The sequence below is a fragment of the Carettochelys insculpta genome, chromosome 9 (genome assembly GCF_033958435.1).
Source record: "Carettochelys insculpta isolate YL-2023 chromosome 9, ASM3395843v1, whole genome shotgun sequence".
In the NCBI taxonomy this organism is placed as follows: domain Eukaryota; kingdom Metazoa; phylum Chordata; order Testudines; family Carettochelyidae; genus Carettochelys; species Carettochelys insculpta.
The window spans coordinates 43,189,166-43,202,631 of NC_134145.1; the positions used below are offsets into that span (position 1 = coordinate 43,189,166).

Genomic DNA, 13,466 nt, shown 5'->3' on the forward strand with positions numbered 1-13,466 from the left:
CCTGCTAATGCTTGTCCATCTAAGTGAATTGGGATTAAATATTGATGCCTTTTTTCTGTGCTGAAAATTTTATGTAACAGGAGTTCAGTTTTTGCCACTGTGTCAGGTGCCTTAAGAGCAGTCCTGGAGTTGTCTCAGACTGGAAAAAACATTGTATCAGTGACTGTAACTGCCAGGCCAGTGGGTCTCGTTTCAGTGGAAACACAAATCTTTTCAGCTATGTGTACTGTGTATCTCATTCTTCTTTTTCTTATGCTATTGGTTTTGGCTATACAGTATGGATCTTACTTTACAATGTAAGACTTCAGAAAAGAATGTGTGCTCAGGTTCCCTTAGGGTCCTTTCCCATAGATACTTCCAATATGCATCATATATAAAGGCATATCTAGCCTTTTGGGGCAAGGGGGTGAATGGGATAAAAAAGAGCTTTGAAAAAGAGCTGTGCTCCTGGCAACTGAGAAATCTTCCTTAACTGCTTGTTATATCAACTTAGCATAATGTCTTACAGGATGAGGGAATGAGAAGATATTAGCTAAGGGAGGGAATAACTCAATATTAATTTTCTCATGCAGTCTTGTTTTCCCATCCTAGTACATCCATCCCCTCCTCTAAGGTATTTTTTTTGAAGTTGTGAGCCCTTTATTTTCCCAATTATCTTTTCTCTCTCATTAGAAATTTCTCATTTGAAGTAGAAGGGGAAGGCTGGTGTTTTTGCTGGGCTTGACTGGCAGCTCTTTTGCAGTGTAGTGTTACTGTGAAGATTTGGTAAAATGTATTGAAGCTGGTAGGCCTAGCAGCTAACTGTCTCTCATTCAGAATGAATGTAACAAGTGGTTAAGCTCCTTCTTGAAGTAAGAAAGTTAAAACAATAGGAACCACCATCCAAAACAAAAGTCATGTGCTACACAGATCAGAAACTGAGCTATATAGGGAGTAGGGGTGTTGTTTTTTTTTGTAGGTCACTATTTGATGGACAGGTTTGTGTCTGAGAGCAGAAGCAGCCACAGGACAAGCAGAGAAACAAGGCAACCAGACAGCTTAGTGGAAATGAGGGAAGGGTGAGAGACAGTGAATAAAGAGAGCTTTCTGAGCAGAGTGCTATCTGGAGAGAGGATTGTAACCTTGCCTGCCGCTGTTTGATTCCTGCTGTGGTCTGGGGAACAGACTTTGCACACATTCTTTGTAAATAAACCAGACTGCCTGAATGAAATACCTGACTCTCTGATCAATTTCTACTCCTCTTGGAAACATTGGACAAGACATAGAATAGTTGTCTCAGATCAAAAAGGGGCAGCAATACCTTCCCAGTAGGTAAAAACCATAATGTTGAGAGGAATGGCTTGTAAGTGTTTTTATTAATGAAATAAAATCCCATTTTATGAGTTAGGTGGTTAAACTCTAGGTTTAACTGGTTAACCATTAACTGGGTGGGGGGACAACTGGGGAGGCTGTTCCAGCACAGCTGGGTTGGAGCAGCACCCATGATGTGGACAGGGCTGGAGCAGCTTGCTCTGGTCTGACTGGAGTGTTCTCCACCCACCTCGCCTGCCCTGGGAGCACTGCAGATCGGGGCACTCCAGCCAGTCCAGAGCAGCCCCCATCTACATTGACCCCAGATACACAACAGGCGTGGATGCTTCAGCAAGGGTGGTGCAGCCCTGGTCCCCAGTGATCCCACCCTGTGCTGTTGCAGTCCTGGCCCCTGCCATCCCTAGTTGTTATAAGATGAAGGAGGATAATAAAGACAAGAGCAAAATTGCCATTGTCATTTTCCATTTTTTAAAAGTCTGTCCTTTTTTTGCCCTTTTCTCTCACATTTCATTCTTCACTCCTTCCCTTTTCTGCTTCATACCATTATCACCTCTCTATTTTAGTCTTAGCCAAAATTTCCTACAGTTATCACTATGATGTTTCAGGACCTCATTCTACTCTTTCCCAACAACTTTCTTTTCAGGCTAAAACTTCAGACAAGGGCACAATGAGTGTAACTGTAAATAACCATTAGCATGGTTGTGCTGGCGAAAACCTGCATTGCAATGAGGTGAATACCAAGCTCAGATGATTGACCACCTACAGGTTTTGTGCATACTATTGTCATGTCCCTTTTATGCTGGTTTCAGTGATTTCAATGAAGCTACTGCTGTGAGTAAATGCTCACCATTGGGAACAGGGTTGGGGGACATGTTCTGGGTCAGATGGGAGGTGCAGAGGAGTGGTTGCAGAATTTTTGAATTCACACCTCCTATTTATTGTCATTGAAAATGTTCCTTTTAAATTCTGATCTGCTGTCCATGAACTTCTGTACCTTTAGGAGTCTGTTCTACGGCTCCTCCGCAAACAGAAATCTAAGGCTATGTCTAGGTTACAGGGATTTGCCAACAGATTATGGCCAAATTGCCAAGTGGCTTGCAAGAGTGATCCGCTTTAACAGAGCGTCCAGACTGCCTGGCTGCTTTGTCAGGAAAACAACCAACTGGAAGCACAGCAAAGAGGGCTGCTTGGTGTCCAAGAATCCGTGTTTGTCGACAGAAGGCCCCCCAGAACATCCAGGCCAGCTTTCTGTCGATGGAGGTGTTATTCGTCCTGGATAGCAGGATATGACTGTCAACAAAAGTGCTGCGTTCTGTTGATTTACTGTCGACAGAGTGTCTTGGTAATCTGGACGCTCCCTGGGTTTTGTCAAAACCTTCTAGTGTAGACATAGCCTAAGTGACATTAGTAAAGGTGATGTTAGTTTGCTGGTGTCAATACACTTTGAGTGCTAAGGTTAGTGTAGAGTATAGACCAAATTGAGTCCCTGTGTCAGAGTGGAGTACAAATGGCTGAAATTTTATGACATTTTAATTAGACTATTTTTCCATAGGGATCTCATCCCAAAATTTTCAGTTATGAACACTCCTGTGAATTTTTAACTTTTTACTTCTGTCAGCTCTGTTGTAGAACTCATTCAGCGCGATCAAAAATGTTATGTCAGAAGTACACCAGTGTACCCAGTAGTACTTGACCAAAAATGAATGCAAGCGTAACAGTCCAGATTTAGTTGTAAACTTCCCCAACATGTGGAGATGTTCAGATCCAGAGGTTTCATTCAACTATTATGAATAGAGAAGCCAGGTGAAAACTTTCAGTCCAGAGTTGTATTTAGATTTGCATTTCCCCACAGTTTAGAGATTCTGTTATCTGGTGTTTTGGTTCTCAGGCCCATTTCTAATACACCCATCCATCGTATAAAGAGCACTTTAGTTACAAGTACACACTAAAACAAGGGACACGTATATCCACCTTTGCTCACTAAATGAGTGAACTGCCTCTGCTAATATGAGCAAGCCCTGGGATCCCTGGCTGGGGAATGAGGAGATCCACACCCCCACCGCAGCAGCCCCAAACTGTACCCAGCCTTAGACCATCCCCGACGTCTCTAAACTGCCCCCAGCCTTAGATTCCCATGCCTGCCCCACTGCAGCCCTAAATGATTCAAGCCTTAGACACTTCTCCTCCTCCTCCTTCTCCCGCAGCCTCTTCACTGGGACTGCTAGGCTGGGTGGCTTTCCCAGCCCTCCTGTTCTCAGCAGGTAATGGTTATTAAAACCAGTTAACTCAAGTTAATAGATAGGCCCAAAAAAGCCAAGAACAGAACACCACTGGTCATCACCTACAGCCCACTGCAACGCATTATTAAAGATCTACAACCTATCCTTAATCAGGATGCCACCCTCCAGAAGGTGACAGGCCTAGGTGACAGGCCTGTTCTCTCCTACAGACAACCTCCCAACCTTATGAGGATTCTCACCAGCAATCACAGTCTGTACCGCAGGAACACCAGTCCTGGAACTTTTCCTTGCAGCAAAGCCCACTGCCAGCTTTGTCCACATATCTTTTCTGGAGATACCATCACTGGACCTAACCAGGTTATTCACAGAATCACAGGCACATTCTCATGTTCCTCAACTAACATCATATATGCCATCATGTGCCAACAATGCCCAGATGTTTTGTATATTGGACAGAATTCAAACTCCCTTAGACAAAGACTTCATCGGCACAAAACAGACATAAAAACACTCCTGATCCACAAACCTGTTAACCGGCATTTTAATGGAGTGAGCCATTCTGTTAATGACTTAAGAGTCTGCATGTTACTGAAGAGGAATTTTCACAACACTATTGAAAGAGAGACTGCCGAACTCTTTCATATTCAAATTCGACACATTAACATGTGGTTTGAACCAGGATGGGAATTTTCTGAGTCACTATAAGGGCTCGTTTGCATACTTGGCTTAATCTAATTCTTGACCCCGCCCCCACCCCACCCCCTACTGCCCCTCTGCTCTCTGATTTACTCATCTTGATAATATTTTTCTGATTTGTTCACCTTGATTACTGTTTGTGGTTCTCCGTGCCTTAAATATTCAGTCTGTTCTGGTATGGCTGTGGTCTGAAGAAGTTGGTCTGTCCATGAAAGCTCACTTAATAAACTATTTTATTAGTCTTCAAAGTTCTACTTGACTGCTTTTTTGTTTTGATAGTATATAGACTAGCATGGCTTCCTCTCTGTTACCTTTATATATTCCTCTATGCATTTTCTTGACTCTTTTGTATTTTCCCATGTACTGGGTCTACACTCTTATATTAAAAAGTACTAAGCTCTAAAACAGTACCTGTAAAGAAGCATTTGAAGCTGCTATTAGAATACTGTAAAATTTTTACAGGAGCATTTTACATTGATCACTTTTCACTATTTCACAAGGGTCAAGAAATTTTTTTATCTAAAATACTGCTATGAAGACTATCTGTCTCTTGTCCAAAAAAACAGAGCACTGCAAATTTGCAGATGTCCACTTTATATACATATATATGGCTATCCATAGCTCATTTTACAGACACGGATACAAATTTTGTATCTAGAACACTGCAGATTCAGAGATATCTGCTTTATATCTGTGGATATTGCATCCACAAATGATCTTCAAGCTTCATAGAATCCAACCATTATGTATGAGCCTTACAGCACTGGGACCGAGTTTAACTCTCATTTAAGTCAAAGTAAAGCCTCCCACTGGCTTATTGGAACTTGAGTCAGACTCTAGGATAAGGTATCTAACTACCTTGAAGTAGATAAATTACACCAAATGTGTACACACCCCTCTCTGTGCATGTTTTCTTATGGCTTCTGCCACTTGTATTTTAATTTGTTTCCTCACTGCTGCTGGATACTAGTAAATACTCTTTTGCAGGGCTGGGAAAGTGCGTGCTCATGGGCTTTTCAGAGCTCAGTACATGAGAGTTATGTCTTTATGACAGTGCATGAGACAGGAAGACTGCTTTGTGTACAAACAGTAAAACTCTCTGCCCTAGCTGACAGAATAACATGGGCTTAGGCAGGATAACACAGGTGAATGTTCAGTTTTATATTCCACTTCATGTTTGACTTATGGGGTGACCTAGGCTTCAATTTCTTGGTCTTCCTGGATGATCTGTTACATGAATAAAAAGTTATCACATTAATGAGAGAGACATTAAAAAGTTTAAAAATAATTTAGGTGACCTTTTTCTTGTTTCATCTTGTAAACTAAAAAAAATGGTTGAATAAGTTGGTGCCGAATGGACAGTGGAAGAGAGCATGGGGGAAAGGTGTTTGACATAGTTCACTAGCTAAAGATTATGGTAAACCCAAACTTCTGTGATGTATAACCTTTATAAGGTCACACTGAGTCACGAACAAAGTGCACTACCCATGTTTGATCTCCTGTGCTTCCCAGGCACTCTGTGATAGGCCAGTCCCAAAAGTTCAGGCAGTTCTAACTTGCACTAGCTGCCAATGACCCCGAAGGGACAGTAAAGCGATTGGGAATTATGAGCTCTCAGGAGAGTCCTGGTGATGACTCCTTTCTCCCATCCAACTCCCCTGTACTGACTGTAAGAATGGGAACTGGCATAGTGACAGTGTGCCATTCAAGAATCTCCCTGTAGCGAGACACCCAATGCTGGCAAAGTAGGCAAGTTTTAAGGAAGTAGTGTTGTGCTGCTGGAGCAATACAAAACCATCCTTAGGCACCAGAAGATATGGGCCCTCATAAATGATGGGACAACTCCTTGAGCCGTTACATTTGTTCAATTCTTAGTCAGAATGGCCACGAAGTAAATCTCAGTATTTCAGGATTTTACCCAGTATAAGCACATTCAGATTACTGAAATGAGAAAACAAAGCCATTGTTTAAAAAAAAAATGAAAATCTCATCATATATTCACCATAGATGCTAATTTATAGTAGCTTTATTTTTGTATGCTGGCAGTGGTACAAGAAAATGTCAACATTTTCTTATTTTGAAGAAACCAAAATTTGGATTTTGACAGTCCACTCTCCCATACTCTTTAAAAATTGGTACATGATTATAAATATGCATAACTCAGAGATGCTTTGGACAAAAAAACCTCATGTAACCTATTAATTTCAATGATATAATCTGCTGAATCTGTATATTCTGTTTTGGTGCATGTATCATTCTTTTATGTGAAGTTAAAAATATGTTTTCCAGCTTTAAATGTGCTGATGAGAGCTGTGTCACAAACACTAGTAACTGGGTAATCAACTCAGTGTCCTGTAAATAGCACTCTTTGTCTTGTAAGTTTAAAAGGTGGTTGGTGCTAGAAAGTCATGTGACCATACTACCTGGTACTGGAAGCCATTTTGATCCAGTGTTTTTCCGTAGGGAATGGTTAGAGAACAACGGTATCCTGCCCTATGGGAAAGTCTGTTTAAGCAATGGGATGCTATCAGTTTTGTCCTTAGCCTGTTTTGGAATCTACCTGACACAATATAAGAGGACCAGTAAACTATGAAAGGCTGTTGATCCAAATCAGCGTAAAAGAACAGCTCTGGTTTGAAACATTTACCTGCCATGAGAAAAGCTCTTTAGGGTGAGAATCTGTATGCAGTAAGTCTCAGGGAAGTTAGAACTAGCTCTACATTTTCTTTTCATTTCAAATTAGTAACTTACTTTAATCTCTCTGTTTGCACTTATAACATCTTAATGCTGCTATTTATGTTCAAAAAAACCTCTTTGTTTATGATCAAGCCCATTGTAAGTAGTAATTCTTCTTCGACTGTCCCTGTGGGTGCTCCACAATAGGTATCGGGCTCGCCCGGCGCCGCAGATCGGATCTTCCAAGCAGTTTCTGCTGGACCGCGCATGCGCCGGCGCGCGCCGCTGCCTTGCGCACTCCTGGCCACGTGCGCGATCCGGTCCCCGCCAGTTCCTCTTAACCGCCGTCGGCTGCAGACGGAATCCGAACTAGGCTAAGGCCAAGTTAGCGTATTCAATGGTTTTAACTGTTTTTTCTTTAAAGTTTTCAAGTTCTTAGGCTACTGCAAGTTAGCCAGTTGTTGTTTTTCAAAAAAAAAAAAAAAAAAACAACAAGCGGGACGGCATTCAGTCCAGTCCCAGTAACAAGCGGAACACCAGAGGCCAGGAGCCTAGGGCCATCAGCCCTCCTGCCGTGGCAGGCCATCGGAGAAGGGGAAAAACAGCACAGAGAAGGTGCTAAGTACCCGTTAACAACTGAAAGACTCACCAACAATGTCCTCTTCAGGATTTAAGAAATGTGAGTCCTGCCGAGAGGCAATGCCAGCGTCTGATGGGCACAGTCTATGCATAAGGTGCCTGGGGGAGTCCCATGTCACGCAGAAATGCTCCTTCTGTGCAAAAGTAACAGCCAGAGCAAGGAAGGACAGGGAGATGCAGCTTAAAATGCTGCTCTTTGACAAGGCCCTCCAGCCAGACGTGCCGGAGCGGCCGCAGCAGGAGGGACCCTCCAGGGCCCATAAAAGGAAAGCCGCCTCCCTCACCCCATCAGCGCAAAAACGGAGGAAAGCCTCCCCAGCCTGATCCCTGCCGGCAGCAACAGCGAGTGGGATGGGAGGAGCGCGCAGCCCCCAGCCGCAGCAACAGCTGATCGGTGGTGGCACGGAGAGCCACGTGGAAGTGGCTCAGCCTCCGATAATCAAACAGCCGCCCTGCACCGCAGGCAGGGCGGCGGCTAAACAAGCGCCGGTACCGGCGGCACCGCAAGCAGCGGCACCGACCCCCGGGGAACCAGCGGTGCAGAGCGCGCAGGCACGCAGCCTGCAGGCACCGGAGGACACCGCCCATGAGCGTGCCGAGCACGGCGCGGACGGGGCAGAGATCCCCTACACGCCAGGGGGCAGAGTTACCTCCTCAAGGGAGGGGGAAGGCTGCACACAAAACGAGGCACCGCAGCCCCTCTCCAGACAGGGCTGCGGAGTTGCTTTCTTTCAGCCCTCCGCTCATGCTGCAGACTCCAACCAGAAGGCAGGGGTCCCCCCTAGCCTACCCGGAGCCCCCGTCTCCATTTTTACAACCAGCCTCGCCCTGGCTGGGACCACCTTCACCTTCCTGGGGTTTGAGCCGCTGGAATACTATCCAAAATCACTCTCTCCAGTGTCCCAGATCTCTCGACGATCTCGCTCCCCCAGACGCAGAGGGTATGCACCAAGGGAGTGGTCTAGGTCACCTTCCCAAGAACAGTGCCTATACTGCCATGGTCGCCCCTATCACGCGGGGTATAGACACCACCGGCAATCTGCCAGGGAAAGATCCCCACAGACGATCTCGTATCCCCGAGGGCAATCGCGAACGGGGACAGAGACTCAAGTATCTCAGGGGGGACTGGTTATGGAATCCCGAGATTTTCCCTCGCAAGCCTCTAGCGAGAGGGTGTACCATCACCAACAGGAACCGGAAGGGTCCAGAGAGGCGTACCCCAGTGGTTCCTCGCTCTCCTCCCCGGACGAGGCTACGGCCCCGGGGGACGTCCATCCTCCGGACGATCTCAAACAGTTACAAGAGCTGTTTAAGAGGGTGGCCTTCACGCAAGGCATCCAGACAGCAGAGGTGCAAGAGAAACACCATAAGCTCCTCAAAAATCTGAGACCTCCGGCCTCCTCCAAAATAGCAATACCGCTTGATGAAGCAATCTTGGAGTCCGCCACTATGATATGGCAGACCCCTGCGACCCGCCTGTCCACAAGAGAGCGGATAAGAAATACTTCGTGCCGGCGAAGGGCATGGAGTTCCTGTTCAGCCACCCACAACCAAATTCCTTGGTGGTGGAGTCGTCGCAACAAAGATCAAAGACATCTCAATTCAGGACAGGGGGAACAGACAAAGATGCCAAGAAGCTAGAGCTGTTCGGCAGAAAGGTCTACTCCTCCTCCACTCTACTGTTGCGAATGGCAAATTACGCAGCACGTTTAGCGAACCATAATATCGACAACTACACTAGGTTAACCTCCCTCATGGACTCGCTTCCAGAGGACAAGAAACCGGTGCTCAGGCCATTGTGCAAGAAGGCTACGCGGCCTCGAGGACAGGAGTTCAGATCGCCCTGGATGTTGTGGACACAGCAGCACGTTCCACAGCTACGGCAGTGGTGATGCGAAGGGAGTCCTGGCTCCAGACTTCGGGTATACCGAGGGATCTGCAGGCAAAGATAGTCGATCTTCCCTTCGACTCGCAGAAGCTGTTTGCTGAATCAACTGACTCGGTCCTTCATTCCAGTAAAGATTCAAGAGCCACACTTAGGACCCTGGGGATTTACACCCCTCCATACAGAAAGAAAAAGTACTACCCTCAACAAAGACGGTACCAGTACCAGCAACAGCGTCCCCAGTACCACAGGGGTTACGAGCAAGGGCGACATCAACAGCACCAGCAGTACAGAACTCCCAGGCGACGTTCACAACAGAGCCGTGCGTCCTTGGGGCAGGGCCAAAGGCCACAAGTTTGACACACAGATCCAGGGCTGTGCCATCACTACCATCGCACAAGGTCATCCGAAGCGGCTATTCCACCATCGCCTCCGACCATTCTATGACCAGTGGCAAAGGATCACCACAGACAAACGGGTGCTGGAGATCATAGCCACGGGGTACGCCATCCCCTTCCAGTCGCTCCCGCCGTCACGACCTCCACCCAAGCCCCACCTCCAGGAGGCCTCCCATGTAGCGAGGCTCAAGCAGGAGATAGACCATCTCATGCTCATAGGGGCAGTGGAAAGAGTGCCGGAGCAACTGCAAGGAAAAGGGTTCTACTTGAGGTACTTCCTCACGGAGAAAAAGACAGGAGGCTGGAGGCCCATCTTAGATCTTCGAGGCCTCAACCGGTACCTGCGCAAGCAACGCTTTCGGATGATCACAATCGCCCCCATCCTTACAGCACTGGACGATGGAGATTGGTTCGCAGCCCTCGATTTACAAGACGCGTATTTTCACATAACTATCCACCCGGCTCACCAGCGATTCCTCCGGTTCATGGTAGGCAAAACATTTTCAATACAAGGTCCTACCGTTTGGCCTCTCCTCGGCCCCCAGAGTCTTCACCAAGACCTTGGCAGTGGTGTCAGCCTACCTGCACAGATGGGGTATTTATATTCCCGTATCTGGACTACTGCCTGCTCAAAGGGGCCTCGAAGGAGGAGGTACTACGCATGATACGCGTCACAGCAGGCACATTCTCTTCACTCGGCCTGGTTATCAATCTGGCAAAATCAAAGATAGACCCCACACAGGACATAGAGTTCATAGGGGCACGCATAAATTCTATTACAGCGAGAGCATATCTACCAGAGACTCACTTTCGGGCCATCGGCTCCCTCGTGCAGGTCATCACCTTCAGCCCTACGGTGCTGGTCCTGACGTGCTTACAGCTGCTGGGCCACATGGCAGCGGCGACGTTCGTAGTACAGAACGCCAGGTTACACATGCGCAGCATGCAGCACTGGCTGGCGAGCGTATACAAACCGGCAGCACACACCGTTAACAGGGTGGTGTCGCCCACAGCACAGGTGCGCAAATCCCTGCAATGGTGGGTAAACCCCAAGAACTTGCTAACAGGGGTACCCTTCCACCAACCACAAATATCGGTTTTTCTTACTACAGATGCCTCCCTCATAGGGTGGGGAGCACACATGGGCAAAGAGGTGATTCAAGGGCTGTGGTCCTCCACGGAGCAGTCACTGCACATAAATATACTGGAGCTCAGAGCAGTGTTCAACGCCTGCAAACACTTTTGAGACCATATACAAGGCAAAGTCGTCGGGATCAGTACAGACAATACCTCCACCATGTTTTATATAAACCGGCAAGGAGGAGCTCGGTCCCGTGCCTTATGTGCGGAAGCAGTCCGGTTATGGAACTGGTGCATCGCCAACAATATAATCTTGAAAGCCTCGTACTTACCAGGCGCTCACAATGTGAAGGCAGACCAGCTGAGCAGGCGTTTTGCACTCACGCACGAGTGGCAGATCCGTCCCGATCTGCTACGACCGATTTTCCACGCATGGGGTTTTCCCCAGATAGACCTGTTTGCCACTCAACACAACAAGAATTGCCCACGATTCTGCTCCAGGGCAGGACTGGGATGGGGGTCCCTGGGGACGCGTTCGCGATCTCGTGGAGGGGCCCCCTGCTTTACGCTTTTCCTCCCACAGTGCTGATCCACAAAGTCTTGCAGAAAGCCAGGAGGGAAGGAGCCCGAATGATCCTGATAGTCCCAACGTGGGATCGACAGCAATGGTTCCCCCTACTCCTGCGCACGTCGGACCGTCCACTGATGCCTCTTCTGGTGGCGCCGAATCTGCTCACACAAGCCCAGGGGTCCATAGTGCATCTGCACCCCCAAGGCCTGCGACTACAAGCGTGGTTAATCCATGGCTCAGCTCCCTAGAGAGCGCATGCACAGAGGAAGTGCAGCAAGTCCTAGAAAGTAGCAGGAGGACTTCCACCAGGAAGACCTACAAGCAGAAATGGACTCGCTTCACGGCTTGGTGTGCTACCAAACAGCTGACCCCGCTTTCGGTGCCTATACCTGTAATATTAGAGTATTTACTGGACCTCGAGAGGAGGACTCTCACTATCCTCGTTAAAGGTCCACCTTGCCGCCATTTCGGCGTTCAGACACGAGGAGGAAGGGCACACCGTGTTCGCCCATCCCATGATTACCAGGTTCCTCAAAGGGTTGGTAAACCTATACCCCCCTCGGAAACCGCTTCCACCTTCGTGGAACTTGGACCTGGTGCTTAAGGCACTAACGGGACCACCGTTCGAGCCCTTGGCCACGGTTTCCCTCCGCCTCCTTACGATAAAGACGACCTTTCTTCTCGCAATTACGTCAGCTTGCAGGGTGAGCGAGCTTGAGGCAGTTATGGCAATGCCACCCTGCACTGTTTTTTCCAAGGAGGTGGTAACCATACGGCTGCATCCAGCCTTTGTTCCCAAGGTTTCTTCTGTGTTTCACATTAACGAACCTATTGTTTTACCCTCGTTTTATCCAAAGCCTCATAACTCTAACAAAGAGGCGCGCCTACACCTCCTGGACGTGAGGAGGGCGTTAGCCTTCTATGTAGACAGGACTAAGTCCTTCCGGAAAACGGATAGACTCCTAGTCTCTCTCGCTCCCAAATCGAAAGGAGAAGGTGTCTCTTCGCAGAGAATCTCGAAGCACATCGTATCCTGCATAAAAATGTGCTACGAACTCAAAAAGACTCCTTTACTGGCCACGCCCAGGGCTCACTCCACTAGGGCGGTGGCGGCATCAACAGCCTTTTTCAAGGGCGTTGCGCTAAAAGACATTTGCAGAGCGGCGACCTGGTCATCCTATGACACCTTCGCCAAACATTACGCCCTTCACAGGGTATTCCAAGAGGATACCCGTCTCTTGACTGCGGTCCTCTCGGGGACAAGCTGCACATAATCCGATTACCCACCTCCTATCTTGGGTTACTGCTGGGTAGTCACCTATTGTGGAGCAACCACGGGGACACTCGAGGAAGAAAGAGAAGTTACTCACCGTAGTAACGATGGTTCTTCGAGATGTGTCCCCGTGGGTGCTCTACCAGCCACCCATCCTCCCCGCTTCAGATCTCTGTTAGTGTTTTGCAGGAGCATCCGAGGCGGTTGGTCAAGGAACTGGCGGGGACCGGATCGCGCACGTGGCCAGGAGCGCGCAAGGGAGCGGCGCGCGCCGGCGCATGCGCGGTCCAGCAGAAACTGCTTGGAAGATCCGATCTGCGGCGCCGGGCGAGCCCGACACCTATTGTGGAGCACCCACGGGGACACATCTCGAAGAACCACCGTTACTACGGTGAGTAACCTGTCTTTGCCTAGGGGAAGGTGGCCACCATCATGCATATCTTCTATTCATTGATGAAGAGTGTGTATCTGAAGAGCTTTATCTGCGAACCTTTTGCAGATACAGGTTTATTTGGGGTTTTGATCCCTTTTGGGGGTTGGTTTCTTGGGTGCTGTGCCATAGAGCTGCATCCTCCCAGAGCTAAAATGGACCAGTGTCTGCATGTTCTGCAAGGAGGCAGTGACCCCAAATCTCAAGGAGTCTTCTGTGACTACACCCTGTCACACAGATGTTGGGCAGGTTTTGAGTCCAGTCTCT

General features: G+C 47.9%; 1 protein-coding gene across 8 annotated transcripts in view; it reads left to right on the forward strand.

Annotated features, from left to right (window-relative positions):
* NTNG1 (netrin G1) overlaps positions 1–13,466 on the forward strand; it is a 253,571-nt gene that overhangs the window by 70,617 nt on the left and 169,488 nt on the right. The window lies entirely within an intron of this gene.